Source organism: Topomyia yanbarensis, chromosome 3, assembly GCF_030247195.1.
Source record: "Topomyia yanbarensis strain Yona2022 chromosome 3, ASM3024719v1, whole genome shotgun sequence".
Taxonomy (NCBI): domain Eukaryota; kingdom Metazoa; phylum Arthropoda; class Insecta; order Diptera; family Culicidae; genus Topomyia; species Topomyia yanbarensis.
The window spans coordinates 260171474-260190960 of NC_080672.1; the positions used below are offsets into that span (position 1 = coordinate 260171474).

The 19487-nt window shown below is 37.5% G+C and overlaps 1 protein-coding gene and 1 long non-coding RNA gene across 6 annotated transcripts in view; one reads left to right on the top strand and one right to left on the bottom strand.

Annotated features, from left to right (window-relative positions):
* LOC131691685 (uncharacterized) overlaps positions 1-18255 on the top strand; it is a 124889-nt gene extending 106634 nt beyond the window's left edge. The window contains exon 3 of the long non-coding RNA XR_009305827.1: positions 17948-18255. This is a non-coding gene — a long non-coding RNA (uncharacterized LOC131691685). The remainder of the gene's footprint in view (positions 1-17947) is intronic.
* The window catches only part of LOC131691677 (folliculin-interacting protein 2), a 46175-nt gene that overhangs the window by 10509 nt on the left and 16179 nt on the right, over positions 1-19487 (bottom strand). The gene's annotated exons all lie outside the window — the stretch shown is intronic.

Genomic DNA, 19487 nt, shown 5'->3' on the forward strand with positions numbered 1-19487 from the left:
AAAAAAATAAGCGAATGACCCTATACAATCTATAAATATGTGCTAACTTTGAGTTGAAATTCCAGACGAACAGTCACTCGCCGAGGGTAATTGTTGACCATTAACAAACATGAAAATATTTCCCTTTCGTCTGCTGAAGTGATCTCAACTCAGCGAGTTACGGGATGTCCGGAACTATCGCTCATAGGAGATTTCAGTTGAATAAATGGTGCAATTGGCAAACTAGAATTTATAGAACATTTTTCCACTGCAACGTCTTTATTGCCGATATCTCAAAGCGACTATTAATCTTCCGGAAGTCACGTATTGCACTGAAATCGCTGCGTTCTCAAATTTAGACTTTTAGAGTTGTAGGCACTTGCATAAATGTAGATAATGACGCGACTGCCGAATGGTCAACAACTGAGGAATTCCACGAAGATCCGTCCGAAAATCTTTAAAATCGTGACCGACCATCTTAGATTCCAATGAAACTTTACACGTTTCACCGTCATGCAAGACTAAATATTTTCCACAGGTAATAAGATTATTTTGACTCAAGAGCAACTTTTCAAAAGGGCGTAAACGTTTCTACGTGCATGAATTTCAATTTTTTTTTGTTTGTTTACTGTATTTTATACAGTAAAACTATCTGAGAACGAGTTACAGGGAATGAATACTTCTATCTGAAGAAAATATACACTGAAAAAAATGTTGTGTCATTTTTCAAAAAAACAAAAATTCATGATAAAAATTTAAATTGCGAAAAAACCCATTTTTTAAATTTTTTATTTTGTTACCATTCAGTTATATAGTTTAATGTTGATTCAGTTATATAGTTTAATCAACAGACCCTATGGTCGAAATATATTTTGGTTGCTTTCATGTAACTTTCAAATGGTTTACAATATCGCCTTGATGTCAAAGAGAAAGTTGCACGAAAGTTTACGGGCCTTTTGAAAAACCTATTATTGTTGATGGAGAAACGCGACTAACCTATGAAAAGGTCGTAATAAAACAAAATAATTGCGTTGTTTAAACAAAAGTTAAAATATCTCGAGAACTACATTTTAGAAAATTTTTGTTAAGAGCATTTCGATTTAAAATTGCGTTTAGAATCATATTCAAAAAGAAAATTGTAGTTTTGACTGCAAATAGTAAGAATTATAAAAAATGTCAAAAGTTGTTGTTAGGAAAACTTTTTTATTGAAAGCTTCTCCATGATCCAAATACACTAAAAAGTTGCTTTTACGTCTTTAAAACGATAAACATTAAATTTTTGACATTTTTGATGGGGTAACGCGAATAACTTTTTAAAAGAGCATAATTACACGAATTAATTGTTTTTGAAGCAGCAAATTTCGAAAACTATCGCATTTTGGAAGATTTTTGTTAAATGCATTTTGATTTTAAATGGTGCTTAGAATTATATTCTGTAATAAAATTACAATTTTGCATGTCAATTTGTATGAAATTTAAAAACATGTACGAAGTTATTGTTAGAAAAACTTTTTTACCGATTTTTTCTCCATCATGCAATCACAATCAAAATATTTCTTTTCTCTTTAGGTTTTTGGTAACAAAATATAAAAAACTTAAAAAATGGGTTTTTTCGCAATTTAAATTTTTACCATAAATTTTTGTTTTTTTGAAAAATGACACATTTTTTCAGTGTATATTTTTTCGGACAGAAGTATTCATTTCCTGTAACTTGTTCTCAGATAGTTTTGCTGTATGAAATACAGTAATCGAAAAAAAAAATTTGAAATTCATACGCGTAGAAACGTTTACGCCTTTTTGAAAAATTACTCTTATATCAAAATGTTCCAATTGCCAGAGAATATCATGAAGATTCATACAGCACACCTGCAAAGTTTCGTTCGAATCGACGATGGTCATATTTTGCGGTCGGCCGGTTTCTCATGGAATCCCTCAACTGTAGCTTAATGTATTTTTACCATTTGTTTTGTTAACGACCTATTGAGTCAATTTGTCAACTGTTGTTACGGCATGTAATTAGCAAAGGACTAGAAGGTGAAGTATATTTTTCAATATTAAGAACCATAGTACTCAAGGGAGAGCAAGGAGTTGAAGGGAGTAAGTTTAGAAAAGCGTGGAAAGGGTCATATGAGAAAGCTACCAAAAGGGGTCAATATAAACCTCCACACCAGACATGGGAAAATTCGTTCACTAGCGCGACTGTTGCTAACTGTGGATCACAAAGTAGTCAAAATTTTGTGCACGCTAATTAACCATAATCAATGCACGAAGGGAGAACTCTAATAACTTCAGAGCAGGTCACTAGATGGGCAAACTGCGAATAAAAAGTGAAGCTTAAAAAATTTAAGAGCAGCGTCAATTCTTCGTTCGTGGATGTTTGTCACGTAGCTTCGCGAAGCTCACAAAGGTTTCTTCATGCATGATTAAAACATAGTACCTATTTTTGCACTGGATTTTTTTGCTGACAGATCGCGTTATGGGTAGTTTTGCGATACACTACTAGCAATTTGATCTACTGAAGTTCCTTGCGGCCTATTTGTTAGCAGTGCATTGTTGCAAATTTTTTAAACCATTGATTATCGGCTAGTTTTAAAATGGTATATGGTTTTCCAAGTATTAATTATACTGTGCGAATATGAAAATGAAATAAAACTGTATAATGAAAATCCTATGAAGAGCTTCGCGAACGAAGCCATCCGCGTTGGGGAAGGAAAGAATTAAAACACAACTGATGTGCTTCTTCGTTGGTTGTTATAGCTTTGAATCGCATGTGTCCGTAACGACAGGTTGCTAGGTATCATTTTCGAAGCTAACAGAATGCATCACAACTGAAGAAAGCTTGCTTGCGAAGCGCGAACGATCGGTTCACGAAGCGATTTTTCCCATGCTTGCTCCACACTAAGCATTTGGGACCAAAAAACAAAGAAAACTAGCTCATTCAATGAGTTTCAACGTCGCAAATGCTTAGTGTGGAGGTTTGCCGTGACTTAACTTTTTGTCGGTTCCGACAGCATGAAGTAACAAGTTACTTTACGCTTGTCCGGACATGCCGTAGACTCGGGTGTTTCGCATTTCTAATGCCAAAAGATCTCCTATGGTAGCAGACAAAGGGTTAAGTCGCCGGTAAACTATAAGCTTTCTCATATGGCCCTTTCCAAAGCTTTTCTAAACTTACTCCCTTCAACTCCTTGCTCGCCCTTGAGTACTATGGCTCTTAATATTTAAAAATATACTTCACCTTCCAGTCCCTTGCTAATTAAATGCCGTAACAACAGTTTACATGTAGCTTGATGACCTCAACATTTAGTGTAATAGATCGCATTTTTTTAAATCATCCTCTAAACTGTTTAGAATAAAACCACATAACATTGAAAATCCGCAAAAAAAGCGGATGACTTGGAAAATCCGCATAAAAAAGTCGCATAAAGAAGACTTCAGTGTACTGATATTTCACTATTAATTAATACAATTCTAGTCAACCCGCACTGTTAAAATGACCAGCAAGAGTTTCAATTCAGGATTGTAAAACCTAAGAATAGACGATAAAAGGGCCACCAAAACAGATCATGGATTTATTGCTTGTCTGTAAGAAACTCAGTTTAGTCGTCTTAGAAAAATTAACTTATCGCCAGACTGTGGTGTTCATCGATCACTGTTGCTGAAAAATCGGCGTTACTGAACGAGCGACAATTTTTGTTCATTTCTCTGCCCTTTGTCTTTGAACGATTTGTCTTGATAACACACGACTGACAGGGGAAAGAATCGTTTTATATCTACTGGTCTGTATACGGAACGGAAGCGCCATTTATAGAATAGAAATTAACTGCGGCAAGTCGTCACTGTCGTGCTATCTTATGATACGCCATTTTCAGGCAAATCGAGTTAGATTTGCCGCATTACTTGTCTAAAAAACCTCTACAAGGTGGCGTTTTCAGCTTTTTGAAATTCTGCTTGGTTACTGAGATATATTTCGGCATTTTTCAATAAAGATAGCATAGGTAAACATAAATCAATTGCAAAAAGGTCTGAATCGCCCCGTAGGAAGGTCCGAATTACCCATATATTGTAAAATGATGAAAAAGGTAGTTTTGGAAATCATCGTCTAGCACTGTTTCAAACTAACAATTAACCTTGGACCGATAATTTCTTTCACATTTACCTGCCTCAAAAGGCGATTTGCTTAGGTAGGTCCGAATAGCCCGGCATCCTCTACATCATTCGACCGTCTTAAAGGTCCTCCAAAGATTCCAGAAACGGATGACAGTGGACCACAAGTCAGGAGCGGAACAAAAACCGGATAGAATACGTAAAAAACCAGAGAGTGCTGATGGCTTATTTCAAACGGAATCCAAATATTTCGATGCTTTATGTTTCGCTATGTTTTGTTCTCAGCTAAAGGGTACAGAACTTCCCAAATCGGGACGAACACCAGAAGAGTATCGCCAAAACACGCGTCCGAAAATTCTACACGAAGCTGCTAACGGAATATCGGCGCTTTTTGCATTGATGATGAGGCCCACATCAAAACTGATTTCAAGCAGTTACCGGGACACGAATATTTCAAGGGTAAGGCCAAGTTTGCTGTGGATAACCGATTCAAACGGAAGTTGTCGAAATTAGCATAAGTATGAGCATATGAGATCGCCCGAGGTTGCTACTCCGTTATTAACCAGCATCAATTGAGATTGCAAAACGAGCGTTTGATACAGCATGCTTGGGAGTAACATGAAGTTTCACATTATGCAATCTTTTTAGATCCCTGCATGCTAATAAATACCGTTGCCGGCCACGTCCGAACGCAGATCTGCTTGGAAAGGAAGGATGTAATTCCGGTACATGTCGCTGATATAGACTGAGAAATCTTCTACATTATATGTTATAGCTAAAGCTCTGGGCAACCGACTGCCGAGAAATTGGACGATTCATCGTTTGTTGTGTTACATACTACGAAAATTTCCGGTTCGCGAAATCGGCAACTTAGTTTCCTTTTATCCAGCTCTTAAGAGTGTTGCATATATTATATTCATTCGTATATTGTTCTAACTACGAGTAATTATATTCATTCCGTTTATCCATTCCGCCGAAACCAGATACTGTTTGAGCAACAAAATAAAAGAGGCAATATTATTTTCTATTAACACCCAAGCTGTATCCAACAATAATGATTATTTCACAGCACTAAAACCTTTCGACTTTCCAATACCACTAGTGTTGCCAGTCTCCCAGATATACAATCGATTCAAACGGAAGTTGGAACTCTTTTTTGAATGAATAACTCGTATTTTGAGACAGCATGATAAAATATCTTGTTTTGCCTGATTTGGCGTCATACCACTATTCCAATACCGTCCAGGAATGGACTGCGGCTAAATTTGTTGGTTTTGTGCCGAAAAACATGAATGCGCTAAACAGTCTGGAATTCCGTCTGATTCGCATGGAACACAGGGATGCTGGGTTATATTTTTGAAATGTTGGCGCAGCCTATGTAAAAACATGTGATAAGAAAAACATACAAGTTTGTCTCCTAACAGGAAGTATCGACCTTTTTTTAGTTTTGCACGAGGTCAACAATACAAACATCTGTGCAAGTCTGTGCATTATAACAAATAACTGTGAAATCTGTGCAGCACATTGAAAATCTGTGAAACATGCATCTGGCATCCCTGGCTGAACAACAAGGACTGAAATTTTTGAACCAACAAAAGATCAGTTTACGTTCAGAGAAAGATCTTCGAAACTAACATGTTTCATCAAGGCCCGCCATTCGACAGTCAAACAGAGAACTTGGTACGTTCGTCATATTCGTTATGAAATTCACACGGTAGCCACCAATCACCGCCCGTGTTTTCCGATCTCATTCCCTCAATGCGTTCCTATGGGTCGGTTAAGTCCTCATCCTGTCCGTAACCAAAAACGTATTGGTGAGCCAATTCATAAATAGAGGCTTCGTCCCGTTCTGAGCAGGTGCGTAGCGGGAACGAAGGCAATCCAGAGCAAATTGTTCGCTGTGCAAGGGCTTTCTTTCTGTGCATACACTCTCATGAATCGAATTGGAAACTTCCGTCCAGTTGTATCACCTTTGATTTCAATCATTCGCCTTTTACCCGTCGAAGCGTCACCACTGTCATCTCGCATCCTGGAGTGGATCCGCCATCGTCACGATAGCCAACATTCACGTCGACGATTTTTTTTTCCACCAGAGCGCACAATACGAACGAGGTCGATTAAATTCCATTAAAGATTTGTTTACTTATGCTACGCTTAACTTCGCTCATTTAAAAAAATAGTTATTCAATCACACATGGTACGATGTTGGAGTCGAAATAAAGCGATGTTGGAGTCGAAGAAAGAGAAGGAATGGTTAGTCCGATACTTGCTTTTGCTAAAGACCATACTACTGCGCACTCCACAAGTAGCACGGGAGGAAGATATTTGTTAGTAAGTATAGAAGTTGGATTCTACTTCTTCTTTACCGCTGCCAGAGAGGTGACTCTACTATCTGGACTAGATATCGATCCATCAACTCATGGACGGGGGACAAACGGCTTTACTTCCCTTCCGAAGGAAGACGGGAACCACAGATTTTTTCACCTCAGAAAAATCTCAACGACCTCGACTGGAATTGAACCCAGGCCAATTGGAATGAATGGCGGTCACGCTTACCACTCAACCACCGGCGCCGTCAAGTTGTCACTGCGATAAAGTTTATATTGGACTAACCAAGAGAAAATTAAAATGTTCGGTTTGAGGCGCACATTGCCCAAATAGTAAAAGATTCGGGAGAATCTTTATCAAATAAAACAGTTTCAAAAGGAACCGATAAGATTTAAATAAATAAAATCTGTTTGGTTTTACTATTACCATAATCTGGTGATAGATGTAATTGAAATATCACAAATATTCTCAGTCATTCGTATTGAATCACAAGTATACACCACCATCTGAACAGCATGTTGGTCTTGCCCTAAACAAAGTGGTTTTACTTCAACAGCAAACATTTTTTTTTCAAAACGTGATATTAAAATGTTGGATAGCTCAAACCTGTCTTCAACGCACCCAGATGATGATATAAATGGTAGATAAGAATGTATAATAAAAATGGTAATTTTGAAATCTTTGGTTCTGTTAAAACCTTGAAATCTGCCGACACAAACTAGTATCCAGGTGCTGTCGTATGTTTTGTTCATTTTTATGACAATTGACGTACCAATGTAAACCCAATTTGTCTCGAAACGACAACAAATTGTCCTAATATTATTACAAAATTGTTTTACCCCTAGTGTCGGTTTTACACGCAATTCCCCGTTACGAGGTGCGAAAAATTGTTTTTTTTGTTGTAAATTCTACCTTATCAGTCTCATATTGTCGTTATGCGCCTAATAGGAAAATGCAGAGATATGTAAGAATATTTTGTGACGAATTTTATTTTCTAAAACATTATCATATTATTATTATTTTTATTGTTTACATATTCATACCTTACCTTGATTGTAAAGGAATTAGATTGCATATTCACATCAACTAACATTTTCAAGTGAAATTTCAGATTGCAAACAGCAGAAGCATCACCCCAATTCCCACGAGGCAATTATATGGATAACGACAATATAAAAACCGCAAAAGGGAATGATTCATTCGGAATAAATGAATGGTTTTAACCGATCTATTGAATCAACATTCGAAATTAGTTTAAACTAAATACCTACGCGTTCAACTGGATGTTCGAATAATTATAATTAGCAGAATCGCAAGAAAGTAGACATAAAAATTACTACGCGATAGTCTATAAATTGCTCCCAGATTTACCAACAATTTCTCCTGATCTGCGATACAAATAACATCCTACACCGTATTTCATAACCCAAGTATATCGACCTCAAGAAATAAAAAAAACATTTACGCACATTTAACAGCGCGAATCATTTCCCAACACAATGGCCGCCTTATCAGCAGTTGCTGGTGACCGCATGAGCAAAATAAAATTTCGGGCACATCTTGGCTTCCTTGTTTCATTCAACCAACCGGCTGTCGGGCGGAGGTGGTAATGGGAAAGAAAACAAAAACACCAAACCAGCTCGCGAAGCTCGTGACACCAGCATCGTCATCGCGCGTCGGATATTTGAGCGCGAGACATGAGTGATGTGGATTTTCTACGCTGCACGGTTGGTCGACGAGACGACCAACAGCGAGGGAAAAGTGCTAATTCTGCAAGGCCTTTTTGATTATGTATTGTCAAATGCGATAAAAAAAAATCCCCACCTTACACAATGGTGCAAAGTAGTTTCCGAAATACTCTTATATTTACGCGAAACGCCGCCCGATGCATCACCACCCACAATGTGACATTACTTTTTGTAGGACGAAAACGTGGTTGGATTCACGTCAGACTGTTGTAGGAATTCATTCAGTAGTTGGGACTAGTTGCATCGCTCTAGAAAATACGAGTATAATTAAACGGAATAACTTTAGGCGCGCATTTTTATAAGACTATTCGTTATTCGTATTCGTATACAAAATTATCGATAAAACGAACTGATTCCTTTCTAAAAATGCCGAATTTCTATAAAGTATAAGCAATATGTTGACGTTTGTTGGAATTCAGAATAATAATTTAAATTCAGCTTGGTACAACTCAGATACGTTCTAGAACATTTATATATGAAATATTCCATTCCATACACGGTAAAAAATGGTCACGTCAAAACCAAATGATTTTGCACTTGAATCAGATCATCTTCCATCACTAGCAATTGAAGTGATTTGGTATTGATTTTCTAATGATTCATAACTAGTACCAAAGTGATCTGAGCTTTAAGATCTATTCAATGGAAACCACTTTTAAATTGAAATATATATATATATATATATATATATATATATATATATATATATATATATATATATATATATATATATATATATATATATATATATATATATATATATATATATATATATATATATATATATATATATATATATATATATATATATATATATATATATATATATATATATATATATATATATATATATATATATATATATATATATATATATATATATATATATATATATATATATATATATATATATATATATATATATATATATATATATATATATATATATATATATATATATATATATATATATATATATATATATATATATCTGTTGAATTCGCACTACTGTATAAATCTATTGAATTTAAATGTTTCCGCTTTTGTTTTAAATGTCAAAGCGCGAGTACGCTAACATCTCTTACAAACAAGCAAAAAGTAGATAACTTGTGGCATTCCCAGAGCATTCTAGAGCGTAAGTATCATACAGGATTTGTTGTAGTCAAATCTTTTATGCAATTATTTATTTTCAGGCAAAGGAATCGAGCGAAATACATAGACAGATCGTATGAAAAACGTATAGGCTTTTAAGCATTATCCATCAGCAGCAGTATGCAAAGCATTCTAAATTGAAGTGATTTACTGTTGATTTCGTTGTGCTTTGATATGATCTATTCTAAAGGATTAGCACATCGCATTGTAATGTTTGACAAGTAGTGCGAATTCAGCAATAAATCACTTTACATTAACGTGAGAATTTTTTACCGTGTACAAAAGAGCTTTAAAGTAGGCGCGGATCAAGAACGACGTCGGGAATCTTCGTGCATTATTTCTGCTGAAGAAAATTCTGTCGTTCACTTTGATACTGTTGTGAGTGTAAAAGATCGTTTCGCATATTGGATGCGTTCCCAAGTAACAATTCAGGTTTTATGGTACTCTTGAAGTCGCTCTTAAAACTTAGATTACACTTGTAGTGTGCTATAAAACTTCAAATGTTACTTGGGTTATGAGAGTGAAAAACCAAGTTCTTTACAGAGGGCTGTGTTTTACTTCAATATTATCCTGCTATTGATGGTGGTATATCGAGTACCCATTATAATCCTTGGAGTATCGAGACATGATGGCTCAAATGCAAAAGTGGCGACGATAGATTTCGTTAATTTATGTATATGTATTCAGTTCCCCTTTTTCATTGTGGTTGATGGACCAATAGTCATATAAGTATAAGAAATACTTTTGTTAAAAATTATATATTGATCTATGTGCGATGTCAATACGTTATACGAAAGCTTTCAATCTCTATTTCATCGAAAAATATAAGGATTTTTATTGACCAATTTATGTATTCAAAACCGCTTGTGCCACTATAGGAACACATGTACCAATGGTGGTGCAATTGCTAATTTCGGTTCCTATTGTTGCAAATTCCATTGATTTCTTATGACCAGCTATAGGTACATTAAATCAACTAAAGGTGCAAGGGAGCTCAAAATTCAAAGAAAATCAATTTTGATTCAATTGTTATTTGAGCAAACTTCAAGGATAACAGTTTTATTGTCACATGATTTTAGGGTGATGAAGCAACAAAAAATGTTTGGTAATAGTTGGTATCTTAGTTATGCGTATAACCCACTCCTGCAATTATTGGTACACCTCAACTATGGGAGCACCCACCCTACTGCGTTATTTTGTGATGTTGACTGGAACGTGATTCTCATGCGGTACGAATTCTGCACTTTTTTGAGTACATTAAGCAACAAATGCTCCAAATACGTTTCTACCTTACTTTCTTTATTTTTTTAGCTCCCCGTCAGAACCATTTACTATAATTACAGACGAGACGGCAAATGTCTCCCACAAAAACGCTGCTTAAGGTAAATTGCAGTGGGTCGGGATTCTGAATGTGATATTCATTGTACGGTTCAGATATATGCGGGTATAGGTACTTTACGATCACGTGTATCATCGCGAAGGGATCGAGCGTTTGTATTTTAAAGTGTTCGATCGCGTGAGTCTTTGTATATCGTGTGTGCTAGCGTGTATTCGCATATATAAATTCAATTTTAAAACCGTGTGTTCATTCGCATATTCGCGTGTGGTCTTGGATGATCGTGCGCGGACCGTAAAACTGCGATTCAATTTTCGATGTACGGTTCAGCTGCTAGGAGAGAATGCGAGTTCATTCATATCACTAGAGTTTCCGGTCATGTCGCCATGGAACGTGTTGTTTAGTAAATATGAGCGTTATTTATTTTTGGTCCAACTGAAGGCATGGGCCTAGGCTGCTAAGATCGAAGGTTGAGAATAGAGATCACTGAACGTGATCGATGCATTATCGCTCGACCATGCGCGTTTGTAGGTTCCAGCCTGAGACCGTGTTTGTCAGTTCATTAGTGCTAAAACATTTACTCAATCTTCGGGATGTTTTCATTTTTACGAGATTGCGGGCTTTGGTGTGCGTTTGAATGTTAACGTGCTGAATGCTACAAGATAGTGAGCTTTCCCATAACACTAGAGTTTCCGGTCACGTCGCTATGGGACGCGTTGTTTAGTGGATTTGAGCGTCATTTTGTTGATTGGTTCAACTGAAGGCATAGACCTATGTTACTAGGGACGAGGGTAGGGACTTTCGGACGTGACCGATTAATGATCGCGCGAACACATGTGTTTGTAGATGTGTGTACTTGAGGCGTTTTCATGTTTTCATTGTGACCATAGACTAGATCGCGGACGTAGTGGTGCTTGGACGAAGCTCGAGCGTGTATATGTGAGCATGTTACATACCTGTTAGCAGACGCGACAATCTGCTAGCGGGTATGTAACTTCGCGTGGATAAATTCGATTTTATAACCGTCATTTTTTATTGGTCCAACTGAATGCATGAAGCAAGGCTGCAAAGACCAAGAGCAGCGACTTCCGGACGTGACTGATTCGTGATAGTGCGAGCGGTGCTTGAGACCAAGGTAATAAATTTATACGTGCTGGAACGTTCACTTAAATACCGTGGTGTCTTAATGTTAGTGAGATCGCGGGCGTAAGTATGTGTGGATGATTACCATTGCATGTTCGCGTTTGTGACCAGTAGACTAGTTAAATTTTCGACTATTAGATAGCAGCTAAAATGGCTGCCGTCGTTTCTGATTCTTCTATTGATTTCATCGTCAAAATCAAAACATTGCATTGGCAAAATCGTTTGTAACTTAAATATCTTATCTCAGATTGCTTAGAAATTGTATCACTGTATGTAAGCATGTTATCACATTAGAGGCGACGCGTCGGTACGTTCAACCTGTTCATTGAACAGGTAAGCACAATCTGACGACCCAAACTTTCAGTTAAAATAAATAAACAGCAGCAGCGCGCAAATTAATTTAAATGAAAGTAACTATCTTCAAACCTTGAAGCTCAACAATTTGATCCGAACGATAATCCAACCTAGCATACCGAGCGGATAAATTTCAAAAAAATTCTGTCTTCCCATGACCGGTTCAACCTCAAACATGCACGCATTTCGTACTCTCACCGCATGCTCTGGATAGAGCAGCTGCATGAGCGACGGCTGGAACAGCAGCGTGAGTGTCATGGGTGCCGGTTTTTTGTATTTCCTTTTGCATCGGTTCAAGTCAAATATTGAACAAATACATTGGTGCGATATCCATATGGGCGTCAGAGTTGTGTGCAAACGAGAGCGATTTATAATTTTTGAGCGCGTGTCGCCGTACGTTCATAACAGTCGGTCGAACGCTTGTTTTTTGGTAGCCTGAACAAATGTTGCTGAACTTGGGGCATATAGGTTTTAAGCGCGTATGTATTCCGTTGGTTCAACGATAATAATGAACCGTCTACTTTTGCTTCAAAGAAATTGTTTGCTCTTTGCATTAACGTGTTGCTAACTTGTCTACTGAGAGTGTAAAATGGACATAAATTCAAATCAGGGGTTGTTCGAATGATTTCCCGTTCTATTGTAATAATGAACGGGTTGATGTTGAATATCTCATGCCTACGAAATTTTACGAGAAAAATATTTTTTCCTGGATTCAATGAATCGCATGAGGCACATTCAAATTTCTATCCCATTTGAAAGAATTGAGGGATGACTTTAAACCGGTAGACAAATCTTTCAATCATTGTTATACAGAACGACGATTATTTATTGGTGTGTAGAATATAATGTCGTTTTTCATTGAAAAACACTGGGGCGGTGGATTGCACTGGTTTTGCACTTTCTATCAGAAGTGGGAATGAAACACGTCTAGTGGCCTGCTCTTCTGCTAGAAAATGCAACACCAGTGCAATCCACCGTTTTTCAATGAAAAACCCCATAAGAGTCTACATTTCAAGTTAATTCATAGCATGCTATGATTTATAAGTATTCAATGACTGAGTTACTAATGTTCGAAGTCATTGAATAAAAATTGATCATATTCAATCGCTTTCATTTTCAATATTAAGGGACGCACCGTAAACCGCAAACGAACAAACATTTAGTGTAGGTTTTCATGCGTCTCCGATTATTGCACGAAGTGAACGTGCAGCAACGAATCAAACGTGTCAGGTTCGTGGCACAATGTAAGCAATGATAATTATTATTTTACTTGCTTTACTAACATTTGAAATCATTTACCTATATCGTACCTATGAATTGTACGATATTCAACTGAATCAAAAATATGGATTTTTGAATGAATATTTTTTCTATTTTCATCACGAGTCACAACAGGTTCATTTTCAGCGGTCCAAAAAGAGCTTCGATTATCTGAACTCTGTTCAATGATTTTTTATACATGATTGTTTTGCTTAAATTTTAGTTCGAAAATCTTTTCAAATTCTTCGCACCTCGGATATGTTACTACTCTTTTAAGCATTCTACCAGATGATTATTTAACAATTTACCGGTGGATTTTGAAAACAAATTTGTTTGCTTAGCTCTTGTGAACAGAAAAACCCGTCGACTAACATCTTTCATTGGTCCTATGATGTTGGATGGAATCGACGATTTTGTCGGACGTGGAATCCACCTGAGTAACGTCAGAAGAGATAATCGAAAAATAATCAGCTGATCTAAAAACGTCCCATGGAGTCGAATTACTTTTAGAGATGACCGTGACGTTTTGAGGGCCTTTGTGGTACATTGAACAGGTTGACGGTGGAACCACGCGTCGCCTCTTGTGTGCGTGCCATTTCCTATCGGTATAGTACGTTCTAGCCGCACACAGATGCTGAACGTAACCCGAATATAGCCGAACATAACCGAACCTTTGTTGTGATTTTGGCATCGCTTCACCTTAAAAGTATTCTTCTACCAATGGAATATTGTAAGTTTGTGAAAATTCGCTGAGAAAACTTATTAACTAAAGAAGCAGCATGACTTCAAAACAAGTGAATTTTATTATTAATTATAGCAGCCCTGTTTGAATTTGAAAAATACCTTTAGAAATATATAGTGTACTTATTAATTGATTAATTACATGATTTTTTAAGAACTTATTTTCAATGTTAACCGATTTTCCATACTAATTTCCATATGAAATGTTTGAAGGGTCCGTAGACACAACCGATCGGTACCAAAAGTTGCACAATTACTAAGGGCCATAAAAGGAATCAGTAGAGCCTGGTGGAGCTAATAGTCAAAAATTGAACCAGTCTAGTGACCAGGTTAGTATTATCGCGCTTGTATGTTGTACTCGAATGAGAGTGATTGTGGTATATGAGAGAATATTGATTGTGTTCGTGAGTGTTAGTATGAATCTCTTTTAAGATAAACAATAAAAGAAAAAAAACAATCCGAATGAAGAAAAAAAAGATGCATAGATTAAGTGAAGGCGTATAAATTGGCCGTTATTATTTTTGGTATACATTAGTAGTGGAAAAGCAATCTACTAGAAGTAGAGCAAAAACAGGCTAATGAACTCACTTAATCAATTGCATTCTGTTTGAATTTTACCATGATATGCTGACAGGGAATGTATGATTCACGTAGGTCGGTGAACTAATCGTACCTTAATTTATACAAATCGATCTTCCCGAATGAATCGAATCAAATGCACGAATTGGAAGAAAGTGATGATCGAATCCTAGTAAGGATTACCCATTATTCTATCATATACAGCATTTCTGCATCCATTCCGTGACCAATCTGTTACTACTCACACGAACACATACACAGCTATGACTAGTACAAAACAATTGTACACTAGTATCAAAAACTACAATATTTACCACACTAACACTAATAGGCTTCTACTTTTACATTTCTTTAAGTAATTGGCCTGTGCACAAATTGACACACAATGAATTCCACTGCGAACCGTACCCACAAACACGGCCATTAAGCAGCGGAACAATGTCTGCAAACACGGCCCACAGCAAAAGTAATCCACGTCGACCCGCCAGCGCGCACATGCTAGTGGTTGAGTGTTAGTATGGGCAGGTGCAGAGTATGAAAAAACACAAAACATAAAAAGGCCCATAATCCCTTGCAGTCTCCTCGATGCACCGCTATTGAGGCGTAGTGCAATTACCATCTTAAAGCAATTGTCTATCGGAGGTTCTTTAGCACTGATGCACACAATATGCTTGATGATTTTTGCAATACTGTCAAAAGAAATGTTGGATACCAGCTGCTAAAAGGAAGAAACTCATTGAGCTGCTATTGTATGGACAAACGGGAAGAGAAGGTACAAACATAATGAGAATTAGGAGCGACGGACAAGCTGTGGACCAACCGATTCAATGTCTACATGAACACACAGGATGGGAAAAATTTAGCTCAGTTGGGCATTGTTCATGCCATTCTTAGACGGACCACGATTTTTTAAAAACACTGTCACATTAAAGTAGAAAAACTCTCATTTTGTCGGCGAAGCGGCTGAATAGCTCACCAAATCCAAAAAGCTCTTCGAGTGCAGTGTAGACCCCGCACTTGCTGGTTTTGTGCAGACAAGAAATATGTGCGTGCAGCAGGTGTTCAAGGTGTTCAATGGCGGCCCAAGATCGAGTAACCTGAAAACTTAAAATATATTCGATCATGATTCGGAGTACGCGGATTGTTTGGTCACGATGATGGTGATGCATGAAGTATCCCAAATGAACATTAGAGAGGAATTACGGTACTATTATAGTATAAAAGCAATCTGTCAATGAAGTAGTTTTAATGAACGAATTTTATTTTTGTTTTTTCACTAAGTGCTATTGACGTCAATAAGTCTAGTTACGATATACGACTGGTTGTTAGAATGAATTTTAGCTCACCAATCTACTTTCACAAACTGAACTAAAAATACTACTAGCTAAGTCGATTCGGTAAATTGTCGATGAATTATGTGTAACAGAGACTGCAGTGGACCCATGGTGACCTTTGGTCGATCGTCACCACGAGTATACTGAAAACACGAGTTCGATTCCCCGCAAAATCATCGTCAGAAATATTTTTGAATGACATGTGCGCTCGCCTGTAACCTATGTAGGGTAAAAGTAAATAAACCTTTGCGCTAGCTACGGGACAACAAGTTCAACTTTCACCGCGTCTCTAAATAAAAATAAAACACTATAGTATACAATGTTCATAATTCAAAAGTTATATGCTTCTTGAGATGTGCCATCACATATATTGAAACTATTGCATGTGCCGAGGAGGGATAACATGTGATTTGTTGCTCAATACAGGCAACCATTACCTTCCGCAAAATAGTGCTTCGTCTACTAGTCTATGGTCACAAATCCACTCCAATTCGTTTCGTGCGACACTGCGTCGAAGGGGGAACGGCTGCTCGGGTGCGTCTTTGTGAGACGTGTCTTGTGACTTTTGGCTGACGAGCACATTCTCAAAGTAGAGCATGGCAAAAGCAACAAAAAATGTGCAAGATATTTTCACTCGGGCAGGGCGCGTCGAATTGAAAATTCGCAAAAAGTTGTGATCATGTGAGATGAAAATGTATACCAGGATTCCACCGCGAAAGCGAAACGACTGTCCATAATAATTCCTGGCAATATGGCGAAACTTTTGCCGTTTCCTGCTGTGAGCAGGAAAGGTTTAATTTCGGTTCGATTAAACATCCTTGATCATAAATAATATCAGTATTGAAAATGCAATTCATGTTCGAAAATTAGCGTTACAGTTTTGGTTGGTGAAAAATTTTCATCTGCCAGCTACGAACGAAACGGTCTAGTATCAGTCAAAATATCCCATTTTTGTGCTTCATTGATTTGAAACGTAGCAGTGTTGTTTTAAATATAATTATACCATTTGACTAATGAACTATCATTTTGAAATTCATTTTGGAATCGATCCTAACATAATCGATACTGTTTGAATTAATAAATATTTGAACAACCCCATCGGATACTTTTACGTTATGTTCCAGTTGATTTTCTTCTGTGAGGTATTTGATTGCAGTTCTGCATTCGGAAATGCCAGTTTATAAGTATGGGCACGTATGAAATTTGTTGTAGGTATTTAATCGGAACTACTATTAGAAAAAGCTTCAAAGTATATCAAAATTCTTAAAATTGCATAAATGACAAATAATTGTCTTTGGATACATTTGCCATTTGGGGCTTCAGGAAACCATTACTACAAGTTCACCATTATTACAAACTGTTAAAAAAATTCGATAGTTCGTAAGAAACGATCCTGTTTTGTTCATTACTCGGTCGTATCAATATTTACTACTCAACTCTTTGCATAATATTCAGCGGCTTTCGATGTGCATTGGAAAATTTGTAAGAAGAGTTATAGAAATGTCGTAATAATCGAAAGAGTAAGTAAACAAACAGAGACACTCAGTGTTACTTAGTTCCTATCGAAAATCTTCTATAAAGTTATATTTTTACCATATAGTCGTTGGAGTCCCTCCCGGACTATATATATGTTTTCTTTGCTTTCGTTTAGAGGGCTCGTGGTGAATCCAAAGATGTGCCCAGTAGAACAAAAAAAAACTTTCATTTTCTTTTGGAACAGCAATCGAGTGAGTCGTTTTGTGCCAGAAGGTAGTGCACATAATCATTTAATAATGACCCACACATAATCACTCAGCCGTCCACCCAACCAAAACCCACCATTATACAGCGTATTGAATTCACTCTCTGTTTTCGTTCTGGTTTCTCTCTCTCTCAATCTCTTTAAGTTGACGATAGACTGGCTAAAAATAAGAGCAAAATAAAACAGCGCATATTGGCCCGATCCAACTCGCGGACAACCGCGGTGCGACCGACAGAGGAAGGATGACGGCTGCTAAAGATCAACACAAGCACGTGATTTTTCGCTCACTCTGATGCGAACCAGTCGAAGACAATAAAGATACCCAGAAATGCCGTTTTGGCTTTCCTGAGAAAGAGTACCGTCATTCGCACCTATTCCGCATAGGGTTACCATATCTATGTTGTGAAACTGTGGTAAATATTTATCAGAAATAAACAATGTTTGTCGAACTTTACCTTTAGTGATTTTTTTCCAATCCCATGCTATTGGCAACCTGAATACAAGGATGGCATGCACCTCAGAAAGATACAGAGAACAATAAAAACGCTTTTTTCGAGAGTTCACTTACTGGCTGTAGAGCTAGGGTTTCGGAAGGGCTCCCCGTCAGAATTACACACCACAATTGCAGACGCGACGGGAAATGTCACACACTAAAACACTGCTTAAAGCCAATTGCATATGTTTGTTTGCGTTTGCGCGATCGCGGGCGTAGGTATGCGTGGATGATAGCGAAGGACGTAAGCGTTCGTTTGTTAACGTGATTGTCGTGTGTGCTCGCGTGCATGTGACTTCGCGTGTATAAATTCGATTTTGAAACCGTGTGGCCATTCACATATTCGCGGCATTCTTGGATGGTCACGCGGATCGTCATTCTGATATTTATTATATTTATCCCATACCACAAGAGTTCATGTCGCCATAGAACGTGTCGTCCACTGGATACGAGAGCTTCCTTTTAATTGTATTTAATTGGTCCAACTGAAGGCATACACCTGGGCTGCTGATACTAGGGATAGAGACTTTCGTAAGTGACCGATTCATGATCGTGCGAGCGAGGGAGTTCTTAAATTCACGCTTGAGACCGCGTTTGAAAATTTATAAGCGCTGAGACGTTCAACGTGGATGGTCGCGAAGAGCTCAAGCATGTGTATGTTAACGTGTTTGTCGCGTGTATGTGACTTCGCGTGTAAAATATAATTTTTTTAATTATGTGACCATTCGTATATTGGCGTGTATTCTTGAATGATCGCGCGCAGACCGTGAATCTGATGATTAATTTTTAGTATATGGTGCAGTTGCTAGGAGAGGGTCAGTTTCTCCATATCACTAGAGTTCCCGGTCATGTCACCATGGAACGTGTGAATATGAGCGTCACTTTATTTTGATTGATCCACATGAAGGCATGAGTCAAGGCTGCTAGGACCGAGGGTAGAGACTACCGAATGTGATCGATTCATGATCGCGCGGGTGGTGGGTTATTGATTGAGATCGCGTTTGTAAGGTTATAGATGCTACAACGTTCACCTAATTACCGGGGTGTTTCATTGTTGGCGAAATCGCTGGCGTAAGTATGTGTAGATGATTGCATGCATGATTCATGTTCGCGTTTGTGACCAAGTTCGTACTATCGCGAAGGCCACGAGCGTTTGTACGTATTTGAACGAACATGCAATTAGATGTGTTAG